A 14615-nucleotide genomic window follows, 5' to 3' on the forward strand; every position below is an offset into this window, starting at 1 on the left:
CTGGTTCTGATTTAAAAGAGAGGTAGAGCTGGGTATCATCCACATACTGATGAACACCCAGCCCAAACCTCCTGATGATCTCTCCCAGTGGCTGCATGTAAATGTTGAAAAGCATGGGGGAGAGGACAGAACCCTGAGGCACCCCACAAGTGAGAGTTCCAAAGGTGCTGCCACATTTATTATGTATTTTTAAACTCTTTAAACATGCATAACAGACACTGCAGGGCACTGGAAGAAGCTTAAGTTCTTTACATGGAAGTTATTGGACCGGCACGTGTGAGTTAAAGCAATCCCTAAAGTAAACCGGTCCCAATATATTAAGGACTTCTTATATGAATGTGTTAGTAGGTGCCTGATAAATGGTTTCAATACAATGGGAGAGAGGCGTCAGTTAAAGGGGCTCTATGCCCTCCGAATGTCTCTTCCAGGCCCTCAGAAGTCTTCCCAGGTTGTATTCCTCACTGGCTCTGCTTCATATCCTGAGGTTTTGCTTGCCTGGAATATGTCCTTGAACTTTGATAATAATACTGCTTGGCCTGAATTAAAAAAAATATTGTGCCAGCTCACAAGAAATGATTTAAATAATTGACAATAAATCATGTTTATCCACCTCAGTTTCGGTCACCTCCTGAGTCATCTTCTAGTAAGCTTGTAGACAGGAAAAATGCCTTTTCTTTTTTATTAAAAATAAAATAAAAATGCTTCCTGTTTTCTAAAAGAGTACAGAAACAAACTTTTTATTTATGGTTTTCTTTGCACAAACTGTATTTGCAATTCCTCTGCATTAGAGAAATTGGGGAGGACAAAAGTGGAAATGAAGATGAATTTTTTTTTTATCTAAATAACATGGTGGATACTACCAATGCTGTGCCAAACCTTATCCTCCAATTTTTCCAAGCTTCCTTCTCCTGTGATTCAGTATTATATCTTACTACCTCATTTTCATGCTGCTTTGATGTTTCACTGGGGGTGGTAGAGAGTTGAATTTAGCTCTGGGTTGTGAGATTGCTGACATTGGAAAGAGTGTTTTTCTTTTATCAAATATTTCTTCTGTGCCTCCTGATCACAATTTGATGCACCTCCCTGGACTTTAATGTAAGTTCAGGAAGCTTGCGATGCTGGCTCCTCATCAACTTGGATCAGTACACTTGCTAATTTTGTTTTTCAAGGAAGTTCATACTTTTACTTAAACAGATAAGCACATTTATACAGTGGTACCTCGGATTAAGTACTTAATTTGATCTGGAGGTCGGTTCTTAACCTGAAACTGTTCTTAACCTGAAGCACCACTTTAGCTAATAGGGCCTCCTGCTGCCGCCATGCCGCAGCTGTGTGATTTCAGTGCTCATCCTGAAGCACAGATCTTAACCCAAGGTACTATTTCTGGGTTGGCGGAGTCTGTAACCTGAAGCATATGTAACCTGAAGCATATGTAACCAGAGGTACCACTGTATATAAAAAAGAACATATGTCAGTAGTAGAGTTTGCAGCTTCCACTGATTTGCACACCTATAGAAATGTTAGTGGGGAATGTCATGACTCTTCAGGGAACTGGAACATCTGGAAAGGCTGAACATTGCAGATACATTTCCAGATTCACCCTCCACCCTCTATTCTCCATGTAATGGGGGATGGCAAAGAAATGGACAGCTCAGCTCAAAGAGTAATTCACATAATGCTATACGTCTTGGGACATTTCCATTCTACCTTTAGTTACAGACGTGGGATTGTTACATGTCACATGTCTGTTTACATTCCAGCACTGTTTGCTGGCGTAAGTGGAACTTCCGCTGTGTTGTATTGCTTTTGCTTTTCTCTCTCTCTCGGAAGAGACGGCAAAGAGAGACGACATGTTTCTTTGTCCTGATTTATGTTTAATAAATCCGTAGTTTATAGTATGGCTCCACAAGCCTCAAGCCTCTTTCATTGCACAGTTTGCTTTGCTAAATAAACTGTGCCCATCTCAGCAGACTTGGGTCACTGATTTATGTCGCACCAGAGGTCAAAGGATCTTCTCAGCATGACGTCTGGAAGGAGACGATCCAGCTGGGGGCTAGCCAGTTGGCCGTTTGACCCCCAGATGCTGACAATATGACCATATCTTTTTCAAATATGAATGACTGGACTCTTCTGGACAACCCTTTTTTATTGGGTAGAGAAATATTAACTGCTTGGGTTGGGCTAAAAGTGTTGCATTAGGATTTGGTGCTTTGCTAGCCCAAAGAAAACAACTTCACTCTGATTGGCATTGACTCACATGGGAAAACTGAAAGCCAATTGTGATTGGTTGTGCCACAAAGGAGCAGAGTTAACAAACACCCAAAAGTGGCTCTCTGAGGAAGGGGAGAAAAGAACATCTAAAAAAGTTATTATCTCTCCCTGCAATCATCCAAATCACCATAATTAGTTCACATAATCAAAGCCAGAGAGGTTTTTAGTAGGCACTAACAAAGTCAAAAAGCAACTCTCTTATAAATTATGACATGTTCTATGGATAGCTGGGAATAGGGGCAAGAGACAGGAAACTCTTCATCGGTTTCATTTCTGACTCCCACCCCCATTTTATTGACCAGCCTTGAATTCAGATTGTTGACAATTTTATCTACTATGAAATACATTTGTTTGTAATTTTTGATTCTCAAAACCAGCTCACAGAACTATCTTCTAGAAAAGTGTTGCGAAATACAGGTATCACTCATAGTAGGTAGCTCAAGCCAGGAACCTGATAGTGACAGGCAGGTCTGCATTTCTAGTGAAGCAGGATGTTGTGGCTCTTGGTTTTTATGTTTCTGTTGTCCCCTGTTGAGTGCAAAGAAATGACTTTGAGCTGCCCTCCGAGTGATCCTTTTCCTGTTCCACATGAGTGGTATCAGCCAGGTGGCCTCATCATTGGTGGAATCACTTCTCAGCTGATTTATGTATTCTACGAAGTTTTCTTCAAAGAGCACCCTTCACAAAATCTGTTCCAGGTTCCACAGTAAGAGTATTTCCCTCGCTGCATCCTTTCTCTATGTGCCCTGCCTTTTATAATTGAAACCTTAGAGAAGGGAGTGTCCCCTTTCTCATTTACTTCATGTATTCTATATTGTGATCCCTAGGTTTTGTTGCAAATATTAAATATTGCACAGTTTGAAGTGTCTGGAAGCATAAAAACTGACTACTGTGGAAATGATAAATTGTCCAGACCTTTGAACATGTTATTTAAACCTTTACTGGCAGAATTTTTTACAACATATGAAATAATCCAAAGGTGTCTCTCTCTTTCCTCTCTTCTTTCCTGCTGGTTTGCTGTTTCTTGTTTTTAAAAAGGCATAGGCTAACTTTCATCTTAAACATAAAACAAAGCAATTTTCTGGTATCTTTATAGGGAATAAAGCAGAATGTAAATAAATAAATGTTAAGAATTCAATTCTCAGAAGACTTACCTGAGAGTTAAACCCACTGAACATTATAGGACAATATTCTGCATAGAAATGCGTAGGTCTTCCCTGGAAATTAAGTCAAATGAGTTCCCATTAAAATTAGTGGAACTTCTAAAGCCATTATAATAACTCATCTCCTTGATTCCACTGTGACATAACTTTTAAGAAACTTTAAGGGTAGCCATAAAAATGAACATTAGATGCTGCCTTACACCCAGTCCCCCCAAATGTCCATATAGCTCAACATCATCAGTGTTGAATGTCAGTATTACACAAGGGTCTAAACCTTCCTGGAGATGCCAGGTATGGAAAGTGATCACCTACCTAAGGGGAAATATGTGAGGGATAGATTCACACAATTCTTAAATCAACTGAGATGAAAAGATCAAGGAAGAGTTAAGAGTGGGTGGGTGTGTCAAAATACTATGCAGCATGCAAATGTCCTGACGAATCCTACATTTTCCTGATCTGCATGCTATTTAGCTTGAAAACATTGATTAAGAATAAACAAATAACATTTAAATCCCAAGCAGATTCAGGGAGAAATGCATAATATTTGGTATGTTGATTTCCTTCATTATAGAATTTTCCTTTGATACTATAAATTAATTAACTCCATTTGCAGTATGATGACAAAATGCTACCAGCACATACTTGCCTTGGCATTTGCTGTGAAAGAGATTAATGAGAACGCCAAGATCTTACCCAACATCACGCTGGGCTTCCACATCCATGACAGCTATCATGATGCAAGGATGACCTATCGAAGCACTATTGACCTACTCTTCAAATCACATAGATTTGTCCCCAACTATAAATGTGACACCCAGAAAAACCTCATAGCCATCATCGGGGGAATTAGCTATGATACCTCCTTCCATATGAGAGACATCATAGGCCTTTATAAGATTCCACAGGTAGGATCCCCCCCCCCTTTTGCTTCGCTGATGTGGTCCATAGGAAAATAGATTTGGCACCAGTTTAGCTGCAGGCATTGCCAGAAGGAGGCATACAAGGCAACATCCAACTGACTTAGGGACTCTACTCTGGATTTGTGTATGGTTTACGGCATAAGATTTTCTTCTCCTGAAATATCCCACAAGGCAGCAGAGATTTAGGTTCAGAGTTTTTCCTTCTCCTAGATAGACTACCTTTCCAGGTGCTCAAACCCCTCATTTCCCACTACAGCATGTGCAGTAACTGCCTTCTTGACTTTTGGACCCACTCTTTGTCGCATCCACTCAATCCACTGCATGCAGGGGAACCCATAACTCACCAAGGGTGTGAGATCCATTGGCTGCCCTCCTCTGGTTTAGCCAGCTGGTCAAAGCTGTTTCCTAGGGTATGGTTGACAGTTTCTAGGAGCCAAAGGTGATATCTGAGTGCACGGTGGAGACCAAAAGTAGACAGACTTCCAAAAAAGGAGCACAATGTGACCTGCAACTGAGATTCTACCCCTCCACTGACAACCCGAAGATCCCATAGTAGTTCCACTCCTTTTAAGATTGCATATTAAACAGTTGTGTCTTTTCCAGGGACCGTTATGGCTTTCCTATTGCTGCAGTTTTGCTCTTCATCAAAAGTCAAAGGCAACTTCCCAGAAAGGCTGTAATATAATTGTTGGATTTTTAATGTAAAAAATATTTGCATAACTGTAAAGGTAAAGGGACCCCTGAGCATTAAGTCCAGTCACTGACGACTCTGGGGTTGCGGCGCTCATCTCGCTTTACTGGCTGAGGGAGTGGGCGTTTGTCCGCAGACAGTTTTTCCAGGTCATGTGGCCAGCATGGCTAAGCCGCTTCTGACCAAGCAATGGGAGCTCACCCTGTTGCAGAGATTCAAACCACCGACCTTCAGATCGGCAAGCCCTAGGCTCAGTGGTTTAGACCACAGTGCCACCCGCGTCCCAACCTGTAGAAATGTTTAATTGAAAAAGTTGTTGAATTGAACTTTAATGGAAATTACAAATTGCTTAAACATTTTTGTTGGTGGTGATGTTTTAATGAAAGAGGCACATGTTCAGGAAGAAAGCTTCCAGTGTAGCTCTGTAATATCCTTGTAATTTTTTTCAGCTTGCATATGGTTCATTTTACACTGAGGAGGTAAGAGATACAAGTCGGATCCCTTCATTCTACCGAATGGTGCCAAATGAAGCCCAACAATATATAGGAATTATCAGATTACTTAAGCATTTTGAATGGACATGGGTTGGTCTATTTACTATGGATGATGACAGTGGACAAAATTTCTTGCAGACCATGGAACCTCTGCTTTCCCAAAATGGAATCTGCTCAGCCTTCACACAAAGAATCCCACATCAAATCCATCTTGATAACCTGGATGAAACACATGACATAGCCTTAAATATGTATGTACTGGTCACAGATAATAAAGTCACTACATTTATCGTCTATGGAGAATCTCTCACAATCATATGGCTTAGAGCCATTCTATTTATGCAAGATCCAACAAATAAGATAGACACATCATTTAAAAGGGTGTGGATCTTGACAGCACATACTGATTTCATAGCAATAGGGCTTTTTAGATTCTGGGATTTTCAGGTCTTCCATGGTGCCATATCCTTCACAATTCATTCACAAAATCTTCTAAAGTTCAGTGAATTTCTTCAGAGGATCAAGCCTTCCTGGAGCCAGGGAGATGGCTTTTTCAAAGACTTCTGGGAGCAAGTATTTGACTGTATATTTCCAAATCCCCATGTGGTAGTGGAGCCCAAAGAACTGTGTACTGGAGAGGAGAGCTTGGACAGTCTTCCAGGGGCTCTGTTTGAAATGGAGATATCTGGCCATAGCTACAGTATCTACAATGCTGTTTACACTGTGGCTCATGCCTTGCATAACACTTACTCACCTAGATCCAAGCAGAGAACAATGGAGAGGAGTGAAAGATTAAAACTTCAGGATGTGCAGCCTTGGCAGGTAATGCTTTGCAAACAAAGAGCAACAAACATATGATTCTTTCACTGAAACACTAAGTACAAAAGTAGTAGTATTTTTTGCCACATACAAACAAAGCTTTATGCTTTCATATTTCCTTCATATATTTTTTTTTGGGGGGGTGTGCACGCGCATAACAATTTTTGCATCAACTCTGCCAAGACAACTGATTTTTCACACTTGGTCTATGTACTGTAAAGCTACATAATTATAGCTAAATAATGCTGATAAAGAAAGTTGTTGTAAATAATGACATTTTGTTCAATATCTCCATTATGTAGTTTCCCCTTCATCTCTCTTTTCACTTTCATTTAGTTACACCGTTTTCTTAATGAAATTTCATTCAACAACTCAGCTGGAGAAACAATGTTCTTTACTAATAAGAGAGAAATGGGAGGTGGATTTGACATCATGAACTTGGTCACCTTCCCAAACAAGTCTTTCCTTCGAGTGAAGGTTGGATGGGTGGATCCCAACGCTCTCAACAGAAAAGAATTCACCATTCATGAGGACCTGATTATATGGAACAAAGCCTTTAACCAGGTATGGAAACTGGGCATTCCTTTGAGCCAAGGTACTCGCCAGATAATCACCATTTTTCTCTCTTGTGATTGACTGTTGGGCTAAGTGACCTTTCCCACCTGCTTCATACACCTACCCAGCAGTGCCAAATAGGTGCAATTGCACATTACTTGAATTGGCTTTCTGGTCACTTGGCAGGTGGGTGCAGAAGAGGAAAGAGGTTGGCAAAGATGTTGAGCTCCTTGTGAATTCTGATTCTAGAGACTAGTCACTGCGCTCTCTGAAACACGTGGCAGGGTAAGGGTGACTTTTGAAATTAACGTGCTTTGCTAACTTGGAGTTGTGTGTCTCAAAGGCTGTGTGAATCAGAAAGACCTCGGTTAATCATGGCAGGTTTAGGAGCCTGATAGAAGATCTAAAGATTTCTTTATGCATGGGCTTTCCCCTTTGCCAGGCATAGGCAAACTCTGCCCTCCAGATGTTTTGGGACTACAACTCCCACCATCCCTAGCTAATAGGATCAGTGGTCAGGGATGATGGGAATTGTAGTCTCAAAACATCTGGAGGGCAGAGTTTGCCTATGCCTGCCCTTTGCTATTTATAAATTCTTAAACTTACAGCTAATAAAGTGACCCTAGCTTAATCCATGTATTATATCTTGCCTCTTTTTCTGGTTTACTAACAAAGAATGGGCCAATGGCTGTGATTTATATGAAGCAGCTTCTAATGTTTTTGGGGGGGAGGAAGGGGGTGGTTGTGAGAGGTTTACTTTCTTATTTGAAGTCCAGTGACTGAGCATTTTTTAAGAAAGAAGTCTCCCTTATGAAATTATTTCCTGTGTATGGATAGATGACACCCATTTCTGTGTGTAATGACTACTGCCGGCCTGGTAATCAGAAGAACAGGAAGGAAGGGCAGAAATTTTGCTGCTACGATTGTACGCTATGTCCAGAAGGGAAGATGTCAAACCAGAGTGGTAAAGGACACTTTTCATTGTTCAATATTAATAAAGATTATTGTGTCAGATCTATTTAAAATAATTTAATTACTACATTTTTGCATGTATCTGCACTATCCTACTTGGAGTGGTGTGTTCATATTTTTCTGCTGTTTTCCAGCAACCTCTGAAGAAAGCATTTAAAAACCAATAAGTCTGGTGCAATACAATGCACATAGATTTGAAAGTGCTCCCCACTCATTTCAAATGTATCATTAAATGCATATTTAGAAGTACAATCATCTGCAAGTTGCAGGTTTGTGACTTGTTAGTATGACTGGAATGGAACACAGCAGACAACCATGCTAGGTGAAATTTGGTCAGACACTTATTTATTATGCCTCAGGTAAGCAGGTTTGGCAAAGGAGTAGGGTGAAGAGGAGGTTATCATTTCAGTGAGCACCTGCTATTCAAATTCCACTCAGTGGTTGAGATGCACCCATTACCCTTAGGAGTTGACCAGCGTTGGAGAGTGGTGTGCAGGAGTTGGAGACAGGTATCACAGATCTCAATAATAATAATAATAATAATAATAATAATAATAATAATAATAATACCTTTATTGTCATTGTACAACCTGTGTACAGTGAAATTAAACGAGCCTCCCCCCCCCAAACACTCAGTCTCTTATCGAACGACACACTACCTCGCAAGTCAATTTTGCTATGTTATTTTCCGTTCAACAGCCTAACAGCCCACAAATAGAAGCTATTTTTTAGCCTGTTGGTACGGCTGATTATACAGTGGTACCTCTGGTTACGTACTTAATTCGTTCTGGAGGTTCATTCATAACCTGAAACTGTTCTTAACCTGAAGCACCACTTTAGCTAATGGGACCTCCTGCTGCCACCACACAATTTCTGTTCTCATCCTGAAGCAAAGTTTTTAACCCGAGCTACTATTTCTGGGTTAGCAGAGTCTGTAACCTGAAGCGTATGTAACCTGAAGCATATGTAACCTGAGGTACCACTGTACTCCTATGTCTCCTGCCCGAGGGTAGAAGATTAAAGAGGTGATGGCCGGGGTGTGAGTCATCCCTGAGAATTTTTCTCACTCTCCTAAGGCAACGATCCCTTGCGATGTCATCTAGCAGGCTCAAGGGACAGCCCATGATATCATGTGCTGTATTCACCACCATCTGTAGAGACTTTCTGTCCATGGCTGTCAGGCCAGGATACCACACTGTGATACAATATGAAAGCAACTATGGGCTGAGTTTAAGAAAGGGCAGCCTCATCTCAACTAGGGGCATGCTTTCATTCTGTGCCCTGTCATGTGCCTTGTCCCCTGCCAGTAACAAAAACCGCCAAATTGTGCCTAATTCTCTGCCCCACCACTGTATCAGTGGTGTAAGAGGAAGCCCCCCAGGGGCAGGGTGCATGGAAAAGCAGCTTAATATTGTTTAAACTCAAACAGGATAAATTCAGCAGATAACTCAAAAGAGTAATTCACATAATGCTATATGACCATACGTTTTTTCAGATATGGATGACTGCATCAGATGCCCAGCAAATGAGTATCCAAACCAGAAGAAAAATGGGTGCATCCAAAAAAGAATAAGCTTTCTTTCTTATGATGAATCTTTTGGGATCAGCTTGGCCTCCTTTGCTCTTTCCTTTTCCCTGATCACAATTTTGGTGATAGGAACTTTTATTAAATACAATGACACTCCCATTGTCAAAGCTAACAACAGGGATCTCACCTACACTCTCCTCATTGCCCTCCTACTCTGCTTCCTCTCGTCATTTCTGTTCATCGGACACCCTGGGAAAGTGACCTGCCTTCTTCGCCAACCAATGTTTGGCATTGTCTTCTCATTGGCTGTTTCATGTGTGTTGGCAAAGACTGTCACTGTAGTTGTAGCATTCATGGCTAGCAAGCCAGGGTCCAGTATGAGGAAGTGGGTGGGAAAGCGGCTGGCCTATGTTATTGTCCTTTCCTGTTCTCTTACTCAAGCTAGTATTTGTACTGTGTGGTTGATGACTTCTCCCCCATTCCCCCAACTAGACATGCACTCAGTAGCGGAAGAAACCATTGTGCAATGCAATGAAGGATCAGTGACCATGTTTTACTGTGTCTTGGGCTACATGGGCCTCCTGGCCATTGCCAGCTTCATTGTGGCATTTGCAGCTCGCAAATTACCAGGCAGTTTCAATGAAGCCAAGTTCATTACCTTCAGCATGTTGCTGTTCTGCAGTGTTTGGCTGTCCTTTCTTCCAACATACTTGAGCACCAAAGGAAAATCCATGGTGGTGGTGGAGATCTTCTCCATCTTGTCTTCAAGTGCTGGATTGTTGGGCTGCATCTTTTCTCCTAAATGTTACATTATTTTCCTGAGGCCTGAGCTGAACAATAGGGATCAAATAATGAAAAAGAACTGAGCAATACCTTTGTTTCTATCTTACTGATTTATTATAAGATATATTTATTATGAATGTCTCCAGCATGTCCCTGTTTTGTTGGGAAAGGGGATTTAGTTTAGATTAAAAAAAACAACAACTACCCTATATTAATGTGCTCTGTCACCCTAGAACAGGGATGGGGAACCTTCCCAATTTTTCCCTAGCAGGGGCCCCAGCTAACAGGCCATTCAAGACACAGCACACCTACTAACACCACTCCTGACATTGTATGTGCCATCAAGTGTGGGGTGGGTACTGATAATACTGAATCATGAACTGAAAGGAAGTTCTCAGTTTTTAGTTTGCTGGAGGAATGTGCTCTCCCAAGCTCAATAATGGAGGAACGCCTTGCTCCAGCATCATATACAAAACGCACTATTAGAAAAGTTAGCGAACAAACTTAAACTAGCATAGGGACAAGCAAGTGAGGACACGTTCACACTGTTGTGGCTCCCATTTATCACATATACAGCACAACACAATTCCTGGTTACACTCCTATCACGCCGATCATCAGGCCATTATTTTTTTCTCCACACCATTGGTCTTCAATTATTATCTAAAAGCCACAACCATTTGCAACTCACGGTGCCTGGCATAACCTGTCGTTCAGCTTCAAGCAAGAGGTCCTATCTCCAGAATGCCACCCCATTATACTCAAAGTGGAACTCAAGCCACATTTGTAAGTCAGTCTGAACATGATTCAACTTTATCCAGTCCCTTACCCTATCATCAGAAAAAGTGGTGCAAAAGTGCCTTTACCAGGGAGATAAGCAATCACAATACTGATTAGATTCTCATGTCTTACATTCAGATTTGCATATGGCTGTGGAGCCTCTAGGACTTGCCCATAAGTCTGAAGTGGTTAAGCTTTTGGATACAGAACTGGGACTGGGAGTGTGCACCAAGCAGGAAGAGGATGGCCTGAAGAGATTGTGATGGATTAGAAACTGGAAACATGCTTTAAAACAATAAGTTGTTACTGTTTCTGCTCTTGGGTTGAGCATGTGTCTGTGTTTGACAGCAGAAAGGGTGACATAAGCCAAACTCTATTTGCAAGGCTTTGGGTGTCTCAAGGAGCAGTAGCTCTGCTCCAGAATGGTGTTTGGATCTGGTGTGCTTTATCTCAGCCTTATTTACACCAGCTTCTAATACAATACCTGCATATAATTCATGCAATGAGACAAGTTGCCTGGTTTTAAATCATAGTTTAAATATGAAGTTGAGAAGTGGCTTTAATCTCAATATATAGCACTTCCGCTTTGTATCCAAAAACTAGTGCCTTTGCTCTCGAGTTTCCTGTTGTTGTTAGTTCACCAAGGAAAAATTCTTCTGCCCTCCCCCCCCCCCAATGTGGAGCAGAATTGGGCGTAAAAATTAGCAAAAGTGTCACTCAGACTCCAAACTCTGAACAAGTGATTAATACTCCTATACTACAATTACTCAAATGACTGCAATCTCTTCACCAGGTAAAGCCCCCAGATGGTTTCATGAGGTAGGTAGAAAACAATCAACAAGCAAGCCAGAAAGTATTTGAAAAACAAGCTCATATGCTATGGAGAGTCAGGCAGGTCGCAATTTATGAGAATATAATCTCTGTTACTGCTACAGAAATGTATTTGATTAAATGTATATCATAACCTTGGCTGCCAGGATGCTGCTGCTCTTGATGTTGCTGTTTCTAATAATTCCTGTTTCTAATACCTCTATCTGGTGCCCCAGGAATAATCCTTTTTCTGTTCCACATGAGTGGTACCAGCCAGGTGACCTAATCATTGGTGGGATTGTGTCTCAGAGCTATTACATTTTCTATGAAGTTTTATTCAAGGAACACCCATCACAGAACCTGTTTGATGTTTCATAGTAAGAAACTTTCATTCCCCCTCTAGACTGCCTTTCTCTTTTCTTATGTCTTTCAGAAAGGGATCTTAAGGGGAGGGAATATCTTATCACCAACATTTTCAAACTGCAACCATAGTCACATTTTGGCTGAATGGTGTTATTAAAAAGTTGTTCCAGTAACAATAATAAAAGCCTATCAGTTCACAAAGAATGTTTAATAAAATAAAAGCAGTGCATTTGCAATTTCTCTGCAGTATACATATTACGAGGAGTGGGGAAGAGAAGGGTGAAAATGAAAATAAATAGATAAGATTACATTGCACAGAAATTCAAAATAAAAATAAAATTAGAGCTCTACCATGCACTATCCTGCAAAATCTCCAAAGTTTCTTTGCCTTTTGAAAGAGTATTATATTTTACTACCTCTTACAGGTATCTAAGGTGATTTAAAGTTTTGGTGTGTGCTGAGTTGAAATTACTTCTTAGGTTAGGTGAGATGAGGCTGACATTTGTGAGGTCATTTGCCTTTCAAGTAACCTTTTTTTATGTGGCTCCTGATCTGAAAAAAAAGCTCCATGGGAGGAATAACATTGTGGTGAAACTCCCTGGGCTTTAACGTAACTGCTGTAAGTGGGTGTATTTGGAGGGATCCGGAGATTGGATGGGTTGTATTGCTGCAGACAGGGATTACCAGCACTTCAGGTTGGATGGCACAGGGAAACCTGAGGTTGTCAGGCTGAGGCATTAGGCAAGCAAGAGAGGCAGGTATTGAGCTGGAAAACCAAGAAAAAATCTGAGACAAATTTTACAACTAGCCATCTCTTCCAGTGAGAAAGTAAATCCATTCCCACTTGATTCCCCCTTCTCTCAGATGCCCCGCAGGCCTAATGACTGTGCTTAGCTACTGTGGACTGCACACCTCAAACCTGTGATTCAGATGTGCCTGACCCTACCCCAGCTGTGTGCTGAGAAACAAGCCCCACTGAATTCAATGCAACTTTCAGATAATGAGGTATAAGATTGTAGCTTTCATGGTCCAGAACATACTTCTTCGGTTAAATGAAGTTGTCACCAACTAAAGGATAAACAGACTTCTTTTATTTTTTTATTCAGTAGCTAAGATGAAATGCCAAAGAGCAGCAAATGTGTGAAAGTATCATGCAAAACAGATACGACCTGTTCAATCATGGATTTTCTCTGGACAGTGTGATTTTTATTCGCTTTGATGTATTAATCACAAATAAAATAATTTCAATTTGAAACAGAATGTGTCCAGTATTGTTATATATAGATATATCTATATATCATCTACATCTAAATCATCTATATCTATATCTATATCTATATCTATATCTATATCTATATCTATATCTATATCCATATATACATTTACTTTATTTTCAGTATGGTGACAAAATTCTATCAGCACGTTCTTGCATTGGCATTTGCTGTGAAAGAAGTCAATGAGAATCCCAATATCTTGCCCAATATCACACTTGGCTTCCACATCTATGACAGCTATTATGATGCAAGGATGACCTACCGCACGACTCTAGACCTCCTCTTCAAAATGAGGACATTTGTCCCCAACTACAAATGTGACACCCAGAAAACCCTCATATCCACCATTGGGGGACTTGGCCATGATACCACCTTCCATATGGCAGACACATTAGGTCTCTACAAGATTCCACAGGTAAGAGGTATGAAGGGGCCAAAATGAATTTTTTCTTCCTCTTTCTATGGGTTGCTTCCATGTTTGTTCTGCACAGAGCAGACCTATTGGGAAGTATTATACTCAGTAGATTTACTCAGAACAGACTCATCAAAATTAATGCATCCATCTTAGTCCTGATCATTAATTTAAAATTTAGTTGTACACAAGCCTACATCTTTAACCCATGTTCCTTTTCCGTTTTTCTGTTTTATTTCTAGGGATGTGAGACTGATCTGCTCACAGCTCAAATCAAAATGTGCAATTAGAAAAAACGAAAGCTTAGAATTTGTTGAATAAAAAGGAAAATGGCCATGAGCATTACTTTAAAATTTAGTACAATTCTACATCTTTATCCCATTTTCCCTGGACATTTTTCAACAGATAATTCAGCAGACACTTGTCAAGCCAAATTGTACAGGATGAATTCTTTCAATATAACCTGAAAATATATGTGCATTTTCTTCTAGTTTGCATATGGTTCATTTCCTGCAGTGGAGAGTGATACAAGACAGGTTCCTTCCTTTTACCGCATGGTGCCCAATGAAGCCCACCAGTTTCTTGGCATTATCCGCTTGCTTAAGCATTTTGGATGGAAGTGGATTGGACTCCTTGCTCTGAATGATAACAGTGGAGAACATTTCTTGCAGACCCTGGAGCCATTGCTTTTTCAAAATGGAATTTGCTCAGCCTTCACACAAAAAATCCCAAAACAACTCCACATTGATAATGTGGATGAAATGCATGGTATAGCTTTAAA

This window comes from Podarcis filfolensis (assembly GCF_964270895.1).
Source record: "Podarcis filfolensis genome assembly, chromosome: 13".
NCBI classification, from domain to species: domain Eukaryota; kingdom Metazoa; phylum Chordata; class Lepidosauria; order Squamata; family Lacertidae; genus Podarcis; species Podarcis filfolensis.